This window comes from Trachurus japonicus, chromosome 18, assembly GCF_045865225.1.
Source record: "Trachurus japonicus isolate A0001 chromosome 18, Traja_1.0".
In the NCBI taxonomy this organism is placed as follows: Eukaryota; Metazoa; Chordata; class Actinopteri; order Carangiformes; family Carangidae; genus Trachurus; species Trachurus japonicus.
In genome coordinates this window covers 31,588,102-31,606,851 of record NC_140924.1, presented here as the reverse complement: position 1 = coordinate 31,606,851, position 18,750 = coordinate 31,588,102, and the positions used below count along the sequence as shown (strand labels likewise).

The window sequence follows — 18,750 nt, the reverse complement described above, 5'->3', positions numbered from 1 at the left end:
TTGACAGCGAGCAAAACCTTCATAAAAGGCCTCTTGTGTACTGTAATAAAACAGGGAAAGAGTCTACATCATGTCCACATGCGAATCACATTAATATATTCTTTGAAAAAATTCTTCACTAATGCATTTTCCACACAAAGTCATCAGTCAGATATTTCTATCAGTTCTCTGTTACAGCTGGCAAATAGAAACCAAATGCACACAAGCTCCATATGGACAACACACCCAGAGCTACATCTGTGAAAAAGACTCATCCTGCATATATTTTCACACAAACACATTTGCTGATATGACAGTTGTATTTTTTACATCATCAATTCAGTTTTTCCATGTGACCTGCATGAGACGCAGCCGACCATCTCTCACAGACATTTCTACCGGTCACACACACAGGTATGCACAATCGGAGCCATCCCACGCTGGGCTGCTATTGGACATTCAGTACAACTGAGACATTATCAACGTTAATAGCCACATCTGTGCTTTTCCTGCTCAAATAAACTCACCACGGAACATCAACGCCTCTCCATGTTTTATAGTGAAGAAATCCTTCCATTAAAGTGAATGTAGGACAGTTGTTGCATGATTTATTTGATGGAGAGGGTATTCAGATGCTCCACTTGAAAAAGCAAAAATACTGCAATATGAAAATGTCAAGTGAAAGTAGCATCTTCGTAGAAAAATGAACTCACAGCACCATAGGTAGAAGTGGTCATATTTCAGGAACAATGTCCTTGGGAATACGTTGTATTACTATCATTATTACTGATATATTCACGTAAGTAGAATTCTAGTCATTATTTATTATTGAGCTGATTCTTCCATTTCTATGGTCTGTATCATTCCTAGTAAGGTGAGTAAAGTGAATTAAGTTGAGTAGAAATGTAAAGCCTTATCTAATAGTACAACTTAAGTAAAATAAAGGCTCTGGTTTGTATTAAAGTGCAATAGTTGGGTCGATGTAGATCATACTGTATATAAGCTGCCATATAGACCTGTCAGGAAGTGAACGGTGCCAGATGGTGCATCAGGAGCAATAACAAGTAATGAACTGTATTGTTAGATTAGATTTTTATGAAGGTTAACATCTTTATAACCCATCATAATGAGCAGCATCTCATCGCGGGACATTTGGCTGTTTAATTCGGCGTGATGGGGGAAATCTCCCGGTGTGAGCCGCTCCTCTCGCCGGCCATCCAGCGGCCGGAGCGCGAGGTGCAGCTCTGAGCGCAGCATCCCATGTCTCCTCTCTCTTCCTCTCCCTCCCTCTCTCTCTCTCTCTCCCTCTCCCTCCATCCGTCCCCGGGAGCAGTGTGTGTATGTTGTTGCGCGCGTGTGTGTATGTGTGTGTGCGCACCGCTAGAATCTGACAGCACGCTGGGGCTGCGTTTCCTAAGAAAAAAAAAGCTCAGCTCTCTCAGTTTTCCGCCTGTCTTATTGCCGCTCTCATTGTCTTTGTCGACAGTGATAAAGAGAGCAGGTACCAACTGTCCATTCCGCCAATTTATTACGAGTTGCCTCTTTTTTTTTGTTTTGCTGCTCTTCACAGATGTTATGTCAACACTTTTTTTGGGTGGTGGTGAGAGGTGGTGGTGGTGGGAGGGGGGGGGACTCCCGGTTCTAATGGAATTTGTTGTAGCTGTTTTGGTCTCTTCTCTCTTTCAGTTCAACCACGGCCTGTTTTTGGAATAAGAAAAGCATTGCTGTTTTCTGACTTTGAGGGAAGAAAGAAGGGACTCCTCTGGAATTTCCTAAGGAATTTATTCGGACAGCTCCGGTAAGTGGGCATTTTGATATCAAGAAGCTTGATGATTTAGACCGCATGTCGCTCTTTAGCGCACAGTTTGTAATTAACGAAACATTTTGTCAAAGCGCATCCTTAATTTGACCCATTCTTCTATTTTAATTACAGTTACCGGGGCTTTGCATTCTACCGCCTGGGTATATAGTAAGTGTAGACTTTTTCCTGTTATCTTCTAATTGTGTGATTTGCAGCTGAAATCAGCTCGTGTTGTTTTTCCATGTGAGGAATTAAATGTCGCTTTGGTTTCTACTCCAAGTTCTGTGTCGTGCCGCGATGTGAGTAGGAGCCCAGGGCGCATATTTTTGCATATCTTGGAGCTGCGTTATGGATAATGTAGCGCACAACGTGCACCGGTCTGCTGCTCGCCGTTGCGCTCCAGATGGTGGCGAGATATTTACAGATTTTTTTTTTCTTTCTTCCCGTTATCATTTATATCACAGCCGGTGCTGAAAAAGCCAGAGCCATCTTTGCCCCGAACGACGGTCTGCCCCGCTTCCAAATGTACACAGGATGCTGGGGCACGCGCCAGCGATTAGACGTTGTGGGGTATTTGTGTGTGTTAGTTCTGGGACGTGTGGAGAAAGTTTGGCTGAAATGTTTGATTCTGGCCGCCGAGGACGTTTGGCTTGTCTGACTTTGATTCAGTGTGTGTGTGTGTGTGTGTGTGTGTGTGTGTGCGTGTGCGTGCGCCCAAAGGGCTCCTGACTCAGGTGATAGACGGTGGGTGGCTGTGACTCACCCACTTTACCCATTTTGCTGCTGTTATCTGGCGGGCTTTGATGTCAGATTTGACTGGTGATTGACAGCGGATCATGCGCAGTAGTGTGTCACCACGGGCCCATTTTACCCCCCCCCCCTCCCCCCCTGTTCCCCTCCATCACTGCTTGCTATGTTTGGAAGTTACCAAAATCAGTGACTTCTACAAGCCTTTCTCTGTGTTAAAGAGTATTCGTCAGACTACTACTGACAAGTGATTCATATATGACCAATTACCCGTGATTTGCAGTCATACCGTGCAGCCCCAAGAAGAAAAAAAACTGGAGAGCCACTAAAAGGCAAGATAATGAAGTGAAAAGTTTGTTCGCCTCAGTCTTCTGTAGCAAAGCCAAGCCAAGGAGAAGCAGTCGCAAATGAGGGCAAGGACAGCTCACACTGCCACAGAGATGTGTCTTCCCTGGCTACTGTGGAGTGACAGAGGGCTAAGTGAGCATGACCATCGAGGAGAGGTAATAGCATTACGGTCTGCCAGTCATGAAGCAGAGCGAGAGATAGGCTACTGTTGCATTTCAAGAGGAACTAAACAGGAGGCACACACACACACACGCACACACACACAGACACAGGACAGGAAACTGTGACATGTGGCCACATGGATCTTAACACATTTCAACACACTAACACGGCTCAATAACACGCTACTCTGTCAGCCAGTTTTTATATGATAATAACTGTGCTCTAATAGGAGGTAGTTGTGCTGTGAGCCGGTGTGGCGGCATCGTGTTTCTACTGTGATTAAGTCTGGATTTAGACTCACTTCACTAATGTGGCCCTCGGGTTAGAGATTTGATGATGCTGAGCTTATCTATCTATCTATCTATCTATCTATCTATCTATCTATCTATCTATCTATCTATCTATCTATCTATCTATCCATCTATCCATCTATCTATCTATCTATTATAGAAATATCATGTTGTTGTACCAATGTGGAAATAAACCAGTCCAACACTAACAGAAGACATATCCACATCCTCCTCTGTTTTAAAGCACTACTGCTCGCACAACAAGCTGCAACCCGATGAAACGTTGAATTACAGCACTCCTTCAGGCCAGTTATCCTCGCATGTAAAAAGACAGTTCTGAGCACAAAAGTGGATTTAAATCATTTGCCGTGAGCCAGTGAATTTTCTTGCAAAGCTTTCAAGGATTAGTCACAGGTAAGAACCCCCCCCCCTCCCATCCTCTACCAAGCTGCACTCCCATTTTATAAACTGGCAACATCTGGAAAATGTCCCCCCTCTTTCCTTCCCTTTGAGTGATGCACCCAAAACTACTGGCCGGGCCTCACATCAATCACTGTTGGATGGGATTTGAGCAACAACTAGGAGGCAGTGAGCGGGCAGGACAGGTCTGACCCCCCCAGAGAGGAGAGATAGCTGCATTTCTGAAAATCCTCTCCTCTCATTAATTACGCCTTAAGATAGGTTGCACTAGTGCGACTGTGTTGACAACACACCCACTTTTCTTCTGCCTGCTGCACCTCCCGGGAGAGTAACAGGAGTAAGCTGTAATTATGGTTTATAAACTCCATCCAGGTGACATAATCGGGGCATGGCTGAGATAGCAAAGGGGCCGTCATAACTGCTGCTTATAAATTTAGCTTTTCCTCTTCTATTTATGCACTCCAAATGCTTTTAGACTGTCTTCCTACATAGATACATGTTTGTCAGTTGTCGAACAGTGCGTGTACTTTGACACTACATGCAGGCATCAGAATTCCTGATATAATGGTTTTCTCAGGAAAAAAAAAACAAACAGGTGTGTACAGTATTGCAAGAGAACAAATATTGTCCAATCCTCAGCAGAAAAAAAAAGAGAAATAAGGGTGAAGGCAGCGGATCTATTGAAAAGCTGCATCTATATTATCCCTGTGTTTTTACTGTGGAACACCTTGATTGCGGTCCAAGGCTCGGCAGGCTGAGTAGCCGACTCCCAGGGGCCGTTTCATAATGAGGATGCGCTGTCAGATAATTAGATACACCTGGCGCAGGCGTTTTCAGGAAATTTTGATTCATCCCAAAATAAAATATCTGCGCCTGCCAACATGAAAGCAGAAAAAAATATCCCGCTGTCACATTGCCTCTCCTCTCATGGTGGCAATGTTTTATTTATTTATCCACATCTTAATGCTCTTGGATGAGGCGGGCTTCATTTTGTGCTAGCTGATGCATTAGATGCCAAAGTTTCTCATCTCTTGCCGAGCGAGCCGCTCACTCACAAGGGTGCCAGTGTCCCTCCTCCGTGGACATAGGCTCTCTCTGAGACTGGATGTTCCCATGCTGCTAAATTTAACAGCTCTCTTGGCTGGGCGGCATAAGATCCCATCTCATTCTGAGTCAACGGCCGTGATATGACAATACAAATCACTCCTCAGATAGCTGTGTAAACATGCACGTCACACAGCCCCCCGAGATGTGGCCGGTCACGTGTCTGCAACTATAAGGAGCAGTACAGGTGTGTACCGGGATGGAATATTCATCATTTGAAAAGTGCGTGTGTGTGTTTTCCTTTTGTTCTGTGAGATTTTTGAATTTCAATCTGAGTCATGCACACAGCAAGAGCTGATGATTAACTGACTGACCGGCATATTTACACAAAGGTCAGTGCACGCGAGTGCATTCTTGAACATATTGTCTCTTTCTTAATGTTGATTAGAAAACACTGCTTGAGATGATTCCCCAGCAGCCCTGCTGTTTATTCATCAGACACATGGCTCCAGTTGTAAATCAGACACTCATTAAGTTATTAAACAACAACTTTTGCCTTCTGCAGGAGACATCAGCGCTATTAAGCCTGATGTATGTGATACAGTAGGATGGTGAACCACTGCAGACTGCGCATGTTATCCAATTAGAGGAATTGTTTTACTCATTTTTCACTCTAGTCTTATTTTAATTGAAAAGTCCAACACTGATATTTAAGTTGGTATCGAGGGACTATAAAAAAAAAACCTACTGATTATAAGAAAGCTTGCAGCAGGATACACACAAGACACACAGCTGAATAATTTTCTGTCACTTGATAGCTGAGTATCAATGTGCTCAAAAAAATTAGAGCTGAGTCAACACTTAGCCTTGATAAATCTGTGCACAAAACAAAAACAACTAAAATATTTAATTAGCCAACTGGTATTTGTTTGCAAGCATAAATATTTCTCCCTGGGTCTTCCAGCTTTTATCACTTTGCACATCTGAAAAAAAGCTTTGTTTTTACGTAACATGACTTTTTTTCCCTGCTGCACCGTTTGCTGCAGTGTTACTATCAAGTGGCAGTAACAGGCTAACAGCAAATAGGAAAACATAGCCCGACGTTAGCGCGTAGAAATTGGCTCTGTCGCTCAGTGATACAGCTAGACAGCAACCTACTTTCTGTCTCTATTAAGATAGCTAAGGCTCATCTGGACCTGAGTGGCTGTGTTACTGCTACATGTCTGACAGCAGATATGATGTGAGTTTGATCGTATCATTTGATCTGGAGCATGTTGTCTCCTTGTGAACCTGCCAGTCAGCTAGCTTTCCTGCTTCGCTGGTGATACTACAGTATGAAGGAGGAAACACAGCTGTGAGAAGTGTCACACCGGTGTCATGACAGCCCATGATATGCAATTGTGTGGTTTAAACTGGCACCAGCTTGTCCACACTGCACACCGCTCAGTGCCATATTGCAGGGAAAAAGCAACATGTCTGTCTGTGTATACAGTGCATATGAAATATTTAAATGAATGAAATATTTAAATATAGATACTGTGGCATTTAAATAAAATAGGATGTTGGGTCTACCATGCAGTCGCTTAGGTGGGTCCACTGTGCAGTATCATGGATGGCTGTAGTTGAAGTTGTATCTGTGAGATTTTGTTCAGAGACTCGAGTTTGGAGACTGACTTAGACTCGTACTCAAAAGACTTGGACTTGTGTTTTGGGACCGTTTTTTTTTTTTTGCCGTTATAAAACACACTGCTACAGCTGAGCAGCGCCATATGATCGGTGTTCAGATGGAGGTTAGATCTTCATATACTGTATTGAACTCCTTTTATACAAAGTGCAGTCAAACACCAGACTAAAGAGAGAGGAACAGCACACAGAGAAAAATAGGGGTACAGAAGGGGGACATTTCTGTACTTAAAGGTACAGTTCTGTCCTACTGTAGCCTATAGGGCCAAATATTGGACTCTAGAGTACCTATGTGTACCTTCTGTGGGTAGAAAAGGCACATAAATGCCTTTTTCTACCCTCTAAAGGTACATTATCAGAGACAGTGTGTTAGAAAAAATTAGTAGCTTAAGTAGGAGTCTGGTAACCTATGAGGCGACTATTAATATGATTTGACATAGGGATAATAATTAAACATTCAACTAGTAATTATTGCAGAGCTCCTCGGTCAGCTGCAGGTGAGTGACAGGTGACTGTGGACCGGCTGTTTTTTTTTTGTTTGTTTTTTATAGCGACACCGTCCGTACAAGTGAAGCACACGTACACGTCCGTTTGTTGTCTGACCTTCCTTCATGGGGACTAGCTGCTGCATAAATGACACATATCAGGCTACTGTAGGCTAGTACTCCTGTTTAATGACTTAAGGCACGTATGGAAATCTGCACGTGTCGACACGCCCCCATGAGTTGACGACATGAGGAGCTAATTTAAAAAAAATAACACAGTTCTTCTCTCAGAAACATGTGGTTCCAGAAAGGTTTTGTTACACATAAAAATGTTAGCTTTACCATCCAGATATTATTACCCACTGTAATTAACAGCCTAAATCATTTCCCATGTTGTTCATCTCAGGGTTTTCTGAATTCAACAAAGCAAAAAAAAAAGGCCAGTGCAAAGGGACAGAGCAGCCTTGATTCTTTCTTGACTCAGAATATGGTTTCCTTTAATGGAAAGCTTTCATTGTGTGTTTTCTTTATTGCATTGCAACTAATCACTACTGTATACTAATAGATAAAGCGATTATTATACAGTAAATGCTTTGGATTTCTTAGATACAGCTGTACAGTATAGCAGACTGGATTGCAGCAGATGGTGGAAGCCTCATTACAACCAGGCATTAACTTTTGAGACTTGGACTTGCAAAAAAAGACTTGTGAACATCTCTGATATTGTTAATTCAATTAGTGCACCGATTTTTATTCCAGCTCGGCTGCCTCTACCTTGAGCCCATGACCACACACAGTGCTCTATTATTTCCCGTTACCTAACTTCACTCTCACGGCAGCCCGAGTTCAAGCTCAGGCTCAGCGATGCATGATTTGAAATTTGCCTCAGCGGCGAAGGCTGCCGATGCTCTCTGCTCTACTAGCTGTATTGTTACACCCTAAAGAAAACCTGCGTCCCGACTGTGCACTGACATGACAAAACAAAAAACTCACAGAACTGATGGATACTGACAAAAGATGGAGATATGCTGCCCTGAATCAGAATCTCTGTCTCAACTAATAACTACAGTATGTGCACTCAGCTGTACATGCTATGTTGATCATGTCACAATGTAATGCGAGCCACAACAACACAACAGAGACACAACCTACAGCTTGTATAATTACTTATACAACACACATTTGATTATTAATTAGCGAGTACGTACATGCTCGGCTGTTGGATGACATTGCACTTGTCTGTACAGGGATTCATATCACTGGCATTCCTTGCATGTGTGTGTTAGCACAGCCTAGCCTCCTCTTTTGATGTCATAGGTGGCAGCTTCGATAATGACTTGGTGCAATTTCGAGCAAATGCCACCGCGATCTTACATCCTGACCTTTTTATAAACCACATGTTCAGCAGCATGGTGCGAACATTTATCCCTATGCATGCTATTGTAGCGGCATTCCTCTGCTATCTGCACTCTGAAGGATTTCAGAGGGCACTGGTATGTTGAGTATTGGCATTAGGGTCTACTGGGATATAGCAAAGAAGAAAACAGAAAGGAATAATGCAGGCAAGCTGGAGCCAGGGTACTCTGCACAGTTCGATGCTGCTGCCTCTAACTGACATGAACAAGAGAAATCAATTAGACCTACTCGGTTGCTATCCAAGGGACTTCCACCATGGGAAAGGCTAGAGCGAATCAAAGCGTTTGAAAAAAAAAGAGAAAGTAGCAGAGGAGGAAAGTGAACTCGAGTGGCAGTTTGTTGTATTCTTTGTCAGATCATCCGCCTCTGACCTCAAGATAACATTCATCCTCACTGTGCTCATGCTTAGGATTCCAGACACTTTCCCCACCTCTCTTTTTTAATACAGATGCAAAGCTTCCGCTCTTACTGTCCTTTCACGTTAGTAATGAGAAAAAAAAAAAGAAAGGCTGGCAAAAATGCTTCTTTCAAGAATATTTTGATGGAGCCTTAGCTTAGCTTTACCTGCGGATGCCACAATCTCTGTTGTCTCAGCAGCCTTAGATTCAAACTATTATGTTTATATTCATACCTTAGAGCCTTGCTGCAGTCTCTTGGAGGTCACTGTGAACGGCATTTCATTTCCACACGATGATGGGCACCGGGAGTTTTTGTTTTTCTGAAAAGAGAAGAGCAAACAAGTTGGGCTGGTAGGGTATTATAGAGTTTTGAAAGTTGTATCAAAACAGGGTTTAGTTTTGGAAAACTCTTTATTTGGTTTTATAGAAAAAAAAACGCTCCCTAGTCCCTCAAGATTAAAAAAAGAGATCCTTCATATCAAATATGAAAGAGTCCAGCTATTGTGGTAAGATCAGTGGGGCTAGTATCCACAGCAGATTATTTATTAATGGTATTTTACAGCCAGTGAAAGAACAGCCTCACTGTAATTTGAAATATATATATGCTGTGGCACAGTAAATGTAGAGATACTCTGAGTCCTGTTTCCAAATTTAACTAAACAGACAAATTAAGAACCATACATGGATTTCCTGGAGATCATGGGGAAATTATTCTGCATATCTGGAAGAGATGAATGAAAGAGATAGGGCAATTGATGCTTTATGCATATTTCATTGAATGGAGCCGAGCTCTGCGCTGTAAATACCGAGGGTGAGAGTGCACGGCATGGATTTCACACGACCTCGAGGCCTCATCGTCTTTGATCCCGTCTGACAGAGGACACTTTTTGATCAAGCCCTACCTCGGACATTTAAATCAAACCCCTCACCAGCTCAGTGGCTCCAAGGCTGTGGAGATAGGGAGTAATCTCTACACCTAGGAGAAAGTGGACACCCCTGGAATTGTGCTAGAGTCTATTATATTGTACATTTTGAATTTTTTTTTTTTTTTCCCCTCAACCTTTCCCTTGATGAATATCTGTGGGTTGGCGATAGGAGAGCTATTCTACAGAGTGGAAAATTTAATTTGACAAAGAAGACTGTCTCATGGAGTCTTTTAAATTGTTATGATTGCATAAAGTCTGCGGTGAAACGGACCTGGAAGGATTAATGAACAGGAATCCATAACTTTTTTCTTTTTTTTTTTTTTATCAGTGCAAAAGTTTATGAACAAATCCGCTATGGAGGAAGGAAAAGATGAGAACATAAAGGAAGAATTCGAAATTGAAAACAAAGATCGTGTGCCGATAAAATGACGCAAATTTTTAACAGCACGAGCTTACAGAGTGGTGTTCCGTCTATAATCCTGTGTGTACAGTTAGCTCAGTCCCCTGACAGAGCACACATGTAAACACAGCACCCCCGCCTCCCACTCAGCCCTGCTGTAGGTTTGGCTGTGGGTGCGCGGCAGATCCCTCGGCATCATGAGAGAATAACAATGAGGGTTTTGGGAGGGATCAGTTCCCAAGCACAGAGCCATACTGGGTAGGGTTTATGTAAGACCCTGGCTTCCTCAGCTCTCTGCCAGTTTAAGATGACAAACAAATGGTACCAAGGAATACCAGCTTGCCAAAGGGGGGGGATTGCATCTCCTCTTTCTCTCCCGGCCGCTTCATCCTCCCTTCACGCACAAACACCCTGCCTCTCTCTCTCTCTTCATGCACAAGCCTGGTTATGTGTCGTGGCTTGTGATACCAGGTCTCATGTGTATCCATGCAAGTTGATGTGTGTTTTCACACCATTTTGTTGGCTCTGCAGTGTCGTCGCCCACTTTGAAGCCACCCCTTTCCCTTATCCTCCTCTTCCTCCCTTTGTTTTCCCCTTCATATGTTCCAATGAAAGAAGGCTGGGATCTGTCAAAACCCATCCTTTCTTCTGTCTGGCTTGTCAATGTTTTGTTTTTTTTAAGGTAGGCTGCCACGGAAATTCACTCAGCCCTGACACCACAGTGGTTCTTAAAATGTCAAAACAGGTAGAGGCTGAAACACAATTTATGTGTTATTATCAGCATTTTCACATCGCGGTGCAGAGCTGAGGTTCTTTATCTGTCATTAAGAATTTCTAAATAAAGATAAATCTACTAGTCTCTGTTCATTACTGACATCTGGAGTTTTCCTGAAGAAATCAAGCACACAAAAAAGCAATACAACCAGAGCCATATCAATCAGGTGGACAGTGTTCAGAAGTTGTGGAGTTTCTTGATTTTTAACGTGGACTGTTCAAAAGTGCCAGTCCAACTCAGGTTTAGGCTCATTTCTGCATGGCTGAAACCAACTACTGATAAGATCATGCTCGTAATCCCTTGGTGCCAGGTGTAGTTTTAGATGTCGAAGCATCTAAATTTCACACAGCAGAAGGCATCAAAGTCTGCTGTTCCACTAAGCTACAGCTGGACTTTATTGTTTGGGAGTGAAAGATACATAAATAAACATAAAGCACTCTTTTATTGAGTAAATATTGATAAAAGGATCAGGAAAATTGAATACAGAATGTTGAGAGCTGATCTTGGGAGAAGATCCAAAGAAGAAGTAAACAGCGAAAAGGGCAGTCTCTTAGTCATTTCCTTCCCCAGACAGTACGAAGAAGACATATTGTATGCTGTGTCTTTTGACATGCAGTAGTCCAGAGCCCCGTCTCCCTTTATTCCTGCATAGCACAGAAATAGATAGCATTAGGATCCATTGAGTTGGGAGTAAAGGGAAAATCGATGTGAGGTGAAAATTAAATTTGGCCCAAAGAGCCTTTAGGCAAAGTGCAATTTGAAAACACATCTTTTATTTTCCCCTGGGCGTCTGATAGGGGCGGACATGAGATGGACGGTGTATCTAACCATCATGGAAAAAAGGCAGAGGTATGATGAGGGGAAAGGGAAACACCCTCATCTCAATCCTGATGTGCCTCCCCTTTGATTGGTTAATTCGGTTAGGGCCATGCGTCCCTTATCGGATCATATCAAAGGTCAGATGCGTCCTGTAGACAAATCAATCTCCCCGTCTGAGGAGGCGCAGAGGAAGCATGGATTAAGGGAGAGCCGATCCATCTAGTGGGCCCAGAATGAAGGTGGTGAGGGAGAAGAGAGGTGAGGGCAAGAAAAATTATGGCATCCGCTGCTCGGAGGGAAGTGGGCGAGCAAGGTGAGATTGAACTGTTGACTTGGGGAATGCGATATGCTCCGACAGGAAAGGGCTTTACGTTATTGCTTGCTAGATGAGAGGTATTCTGTGAGAAGACCCGGCATATCATGGCCTACCTGACTACCAGACAGTGCTCGTCACTGATCCTTCCAAATAAGCTCGGCTGATGTTTCAGTGAGGGACTCGGACTCGAGAGCGATTGGAAGCTTCTTTTTCTCTAGTTTGAGTCTGACATTTTCATTTAAAAGCAACAACAAGAAGAAGAGCAGCTCTCTGGTGGTCACCACTGCCTGACAACGTTATCTCTGTGGTCTCAGTTTGAAGATAATCCAGTGCTGCACAACTTCTCATGCATGGCTTCCCTCATTTAATTCACTTTTTATTTTTTTTTATTTTTTTAAATATCTACCAGGGTTCTGTTTTGTATGTTGAGCTGTCTGCCCACCTGGTCTGTCTAACACAGGGGTGGGCAACTATCATTCTTGGTGGGGCCATACTGTATGGGAAACCCAGATAGTTGCAGGGGCTACAGAACAGGCTATTTTTTTGTCAACCCTTACCTTAATTTTACCACTAAAATAAAATATAGAAACCCTAAAGTGCACTCAGTCTTATTCTTCAGCCTTTACTATGTCAAACAGCATCTTATTAAGAACAATAAACTATGCAGGAAAATCCTGTATCTGTAACCTCCAGCCTCTCCTGATCTCCTGATCTGACCTACATTTTCATATTTCTGTTTTCAAATGAGAACATTACTTCTCAGGTATACTGGTCAAAAGGAACTGTCTTCCTCCGTTTGGAAACTTTTTGAGCCAATACACACCAGCCACATCTTCGTTGCAAACTAAACACAGAGCTTCTCCTCCGAGCTCTGGTTCGTCCATGACTTAGTAGAAACAAAGATCAGCGTCAACCTCGTGCTTTTTTTTTTAACATTTCACCTGGAACAGGTGACAATGGAAATACACACTAGCAAACCTGCTCTGAAAGCGTTTCAGTCGCGTGAGGCTCAGCAGGTGCCTCTGATTTCAAACATCACGTGTGACAGGAGAAAGCACGCTCGTTACGCAGGCTTTTCAAAATAAAAGCAAACTAAGATCGCTCCATGAGATTCAAGAATCATCGTGTTTGTGTTTGATCTCGCGGGGCAGAAATTTAAAGAATTGATCATTAGACTTTAACATCTTCAATTACTTTTTCTGTATCATAATTGCACGTTGAATATTTTGGTCTGTTGGCTACAGAAAACAAGCAGTTTGCATTTTAAAGGTGCCCCATGAGTTTTCTTTTATATAGGCTACTGTATACGTATATATACTATTTTATTTGCAGACTGAAAATTGCTGGTCCTCAGATTGTTCCACACAAAGTATTTACAAAGCCTTTTTTTTTTTTAGATTTTTTTTTTTAAGCTCAGCCACATGCTGTTGTGTGTGGACTAGAACATACAAAACAGAAACACACTTATTATTAGGAACACGCTGTTGATTAGGACCACTAATGGTCAGAAACTCCACAGGGCACATTAAATTTGCATTGATATATTCAAATGAAGCATGTGATTTGATACAGGCGATACTTGGACAGAATCAAGGTCCTGTCATGGTGTTTTTTAGAGCAGCAATTTGACACACAATTTTGACATTTTTTTTTCTCATATCAAACCTAAATAACTAATCAACAATCAGCCTTTAGCCACAAAGCGATACGCAGCTTTATGGGCAGTCCATTTCATGAGAAACATTGCTGTAGTGAAACTCCTATTTATCATTCCTCCCACTCCTCATCACACTGAATTTTGTTTTCAACCAATACTCCAGACCTCTTAAAATGCCCATTAACAAATAGTCATAATTAAACCAACGATGCATAAACACACTGGTGGTGAACAGCAGTCCTGGGCAAAGTTTATAGGTGAGTATAAATCATCCACAGTTTAATGCCAACGAGATGTTTAATTTGGTCTCTCTGAGTGCATAATTAGTTCAATTAGCCTCAATTCTGAAGCACATGCAGAATGGACCCAGGTTGCCCCCTGGTCTCCCTACATGTACATTAAAAGGCAACAGTGTATTTCCTCGTGTAAGATTAAAACTCACTATGTAATAACTCACCAGAGCCTTCCCTCTAGACACTGTTGCGATGGTTCAGCGTGAGATAATGTTTGCTCAAGCATTTCTCAATGAGATTCAGCGCTCCGGTGACACCATTACTCTAAGCTCATTGCCTAGACAGGTTGGGTGGGTCTACCCTGCCTTAGAAAGTCGAAGCGCACAGGCGCCAGCAGAGAGAGCAGCTCTCCAGACAGATTACATGTCTGTGGACAAGCGAATACTTGCACTTCACCTCTGCCTCAGACAAGCGGGTTATTATCTTTTGGTGTGTTTTTTTTTTTTTTTTTTTTCACGCTCTTGCCACTCATGTAATGCATCCAGGACAAGATGCTCTCCTGGCAGCTGGAGCAGGTGGACGACAAGGCAGCTTACACATTTTTGGCTAATTGCAGGCAGCCAGTGAGACGTATCTGAAATAAAGATGATGGCACAAGCCTGCAGAAGAAGTCAAAGCGGCCGAGGCCTGAGCCAAAGTGTTTTAAATGGATTACACCAGTGTGTCATTGCGATTACACGCTCCTCGCAGGGACCGCGACAAGATGAATTGTATTTTATGGCTTTACAGCAGATCTTTTTTCTTTCTTTTCTCCTCCAACTTGAATCCATTTTTTTTTGTCCCACTGCTACGTAGCGTGGTCTGAATGTGGGATTGTTTTTGCCTTTGAACTACCTCACAAACAGTTCATCTGCTACTTTTCCTTTAGGGAACATTTGCTGCTTATCTCGGAGTTGAGTGGCTGACTGAGAAACCATGGCTACGTATGCGTTTTCATGCTTTGTAAATGATATTTCAGACTTATTTTGGTTCGTTTGTAAAACTAAAACACTACAACTCGCTCTCATTTTACACGCTTGGTGGTGAACCTCAAAGGGCTTTACAAAATGATACATATAAATACACAGAGCAAATGTTTCTCCATATGTTTTAGGTATAATCATTCACTCCCTGTTTCATAATAACATTTTATCTTTCCTCACTTTCCCTGTTAGAATACATATTACTACCGCCATGTCATTTATATGTCCACACATGTGCAGCACAGCAACATTTCACAACCTCACTTTCTTCTTAAAGGGATAGTTCAACATTTTGGCAAATTGGCCCATTGCCATAATCGCTATAGTCATAGCAGTAGGTTCGTTACCTTTATTTGTCGGTGTAAGCTATTTTTAGAACGGCGGAGCAGAGCCGCAAGCTTCTCAGAGCTACACTATAGAGGCTAAAGGAATTTCTTGGTTTCCTTCATCAAACTCATCAAATACAAAATCCCAAAACTCCAAAACACTTTTGTGGACAAGTTGTGACACCACGCTATGAGATAATAATGAAACGTTACGAAACAGAGCCGTTTTCAAGGTAAATACAGAGTCTGCTTGCTGAAAAACTGTCCCTGAACACAACGCGCATCGGTGGTTTTGCATGAATTTACCTCTAAAACAGCTCCATCTCATAACGTTCCATTATTATCTCATAGCGTGGTGATTGTGCAGCTCACAACTTGTCCACCACAGTGTTTTGGAGTTGTTGGATTGTGTATTTGATGAGTTTGATGAGGGAAACCAAGAAATTCCTTTAGCCTCCATAGCATAGCCCTGAGCAGCCTGCTGCTCCGCTCTGCGGTTCTAAAAACAGCTTCCACCGACAAATAAAGGTAACTAACCTACTGCTATGACTATAGCGATTATGGCAATGGGCCAATTTGCCAAAATGTTGAACTATCCCTTTAAATACAGTCTGAAATGTGTCAGAAAGGTTGTTGATAAAAAAACGATTTCATGAGTGCTTTATGAGTTCCCTCCAATCCAAACATCTTTCATCTTCATCCATATCTACTGATTTTCTGCAGAAGAAAATCTTCAGATACGGCAGATGTCTCTGTGTGTGGTGTGTGTGTGTGTGTGGGTGTGTGTGTGTGTGTGAGCAGACAGAGTTATGAAAGCTGCAGAGTTTGTGTGTGTGTGAGAGGGAGCGAGAGAGACAGAGTAAGAGAGAGGTTATATCTCAAGGGAGTCCATTAAGTAGGAAAAGGTCAGAGGGTTAAACACTGGAGGACTCTGACATGACCTAAAAGAACACATGTCCAAATGCACAGTCGTACGCAAACACACACTTTACTATTCCTCTACTTTTAAAGGCCACTTATCGGGAGCAGCAACAAAGTTACTCTCCCTGTGAAGAGAAAACTTCGTACAGAAACTTGGTGTTTCTCATTCCTGGAGCTCCGTGATGAACAGTACAGTCTGAGTGAGGCACACTGTTTCCAGTCAGTGTGATGTGGGGGTGTGTTACATCTGGTACTGGTGGAAATAAGCCCTTGCTCAGGCCCAAGGAGAAGCTGTGAGACTTCCTACCAGTGTAGAAGCTACTGGAGACTTTTAACGTAGGTGTGAAGTTGCACCTAAGTAGCCTACAGTACACATGATACTATAAATAAGATGTAATGTACGTATATGAAGATGCTTCTATTCAAAATAATCGATATCATAATTTTTAATTTGTAATTGATTAAGAAAAAGCTAACTACTGTAGCAGCTAGTTAGCTAATGCCTGGCACACACATAAAGATAATCTGGCTGATTTTGCCCCGATTTTCCCCCTTCCGACCAAAGACAGACATCGCCCGATTATCTTAGGCTCTTAAGATTATCTTTTGAGATTCTCTTGTAGTGTGTGGTGTGTTAAGAGTCAAAATTCTCCCGACAATCGGCTCAGAAAACGTTCGGCAGCGATAATCGTAAGTATTAAACATGTTCAATATTAAGATTATAAGGGCTGACAACCGTGGCCGTTTCAATCAAAAGTCATCTTGTCTCTCTGCTTGCCGAGCTCTGCATGCTCACAGCCCGTCATGTGACAGCGCACGGGTCCCTATTGGACAGCCGCTTGACTGCTCGGCGTCCGGAGCCACAGACACACAGATGGGATTGTTGTAAAGGCTGAAGTGTCCCGCTTTCATTTAAAAAAAAATTACGTCGCTCTTATTGTCCATTCCGGAAATAGATGCCGCGGAGTTTTCCTACTGGAGGGTCAAGATTCTAAAAAATCTTAATGTGTGTCGTGTGCTGTGTTTGGAATATCGCAGCACACCACACACAATACGATCAAAACTGTTCAATCACAGATTTTTTATCTTCATGTGTGGGGTCTCTCACAGATAAAAAATTGGTTGAGATTTATAAAATCTTTATGTGTGTACCCCCCTTTAGCTTCACCCAGGGAGCAACAAATAAGTGTTCTAGTTAATGTCTTCCATTCCATTTTAAAAAGTGATGAATTGAGAGTGAAATCGTAGCGATCACCATTATCTGAGGTTTTTGCAGTCTGTGGCTGTTTCCTAATATTTAATTCCCGCACAAGCAACAGTCATTCATGATTTGTTTGTGCATGATCTGAATCCAAAATGCTTCCTCTCGCATTAGCTTCGGCCCCAGTCTTTTATCCACAGATGTATTTCGCCCCGTGCTTCACAGAGATCTGCCTACGCTGCCCTCAGCGCTGAAACAATCCCTTCGTCTCTCCTCCTCAAGTGCCTACAGGACGTAATGCTCTTACTGGGTTGATATCAGTGAACACTCTTGCTCCTCAAGCTAATCATAGCACTAGCGTCTATGAAATTTGATCAGTCTTAACAATGACCATTGTGGGCTCCTATTGAGTACCATACAAATTAGCCTCTGTGCTGGTGGCCAGTGGGACAATGTATTCTGCTGGCTTTATCACATTGTGCCCTGGCCTACTATTAATCTTGTGGACTGTATGGGGTGAATTAATGCACCCAGGGATTTGTAAAGCTATGGTTATGGATTACAATGTCTGAGAATATATTTGAATTGGTCTCTGAATGTAATTCCAGAGGACTGAGATTAAATTGAGCTGATAAGAGTCTGCTGTAACCAACCACATTATTATTGCCCTTGTCAATCTGTTGTGCATGGCAAAATGAAGCAGTGCTCCTATAATCCTGTTCATCTACAAGAGGTCTGCATCTCTGATTGAATTTCATAAGTACAGTTGGTGGGGATTGGCTGGAAAGTGATTGCCGTTCACGGTGTGCAGGCTTCTGCCTCTCACTCATGGTTTCTTTTCTAATACCTCCTTGGCTTGTGAATTAACTGCTCACAATTTTATGAACTATTCACCAGTGTCTAACCGTAAACCACGAAGCCACGAGGAAGACGGTAACATCCAGAGGAACTTTTCCCTGCACCAATCAAGCAGACTGCCCACAGGGATGTCTAGACTGTAGCTGCTCTCAGTCCTCCCTCTGAGTTTGCTACTGCATTACATCAGATTACTGTATCATAGCGCAATTTCTCTTAATGCTCCCTGCATTGTAAAATCATCACTACAGTCTTTTATCTAATCCTGACCTAAAGTGGTTTTCTTTTTCCCTCCTCATAATTGAAAATTATGTTCTTAAATGACTCGTTAAGTGCTGCACATTCTCTCCCACACACTGAAAGCTTTTTTCTGACAGTCACATTAAGAAAACTTAATGTGTCGTGTGCATCCCAAGCAGAGACAGTTTCAGGCTGGAACTCTGCAGCCCTACCGTACGTTGTGCCACGCAAACAATGCTCCCACCTCTGGGGTTTTGTCATTTTGGGTTATTCCTGTTCACCCATG

The 18,750-nt window shown here is 42.6% G+C and overlaps 1 protein-coding gene across 10 annotated transcripts in view; it reads left to right on the top strand.

Moving 5' to 3' along the window:
• Positions 1 to 1,310: 1,310 nt before the first annotated feature.
• ptprda (protein tyrosine phosphatase receptor type Da) overlaps positions 1,311 to 18,750 on the top strand; it is a 365,455-nt gene continuing 348,015 nt past the window's right edge. For all 10 annotated transcript variants that reach the window (XM_085806361.1, XM_085806355.1, XM_085806357.1 and 7 more), the window contains exons 1-3: positions 1,311 to 1,480; positions 1,666 to 1,777; positions 1,913 to 1,948. The gene's annotated coding sequence lies outside the window, so the exon portion shown is untranslated. The remainder of the gene's footprint in view (positions 1,481 to 1,665; positions 1,778 to 1,912; positions 1,949 to 18,750) is intronic.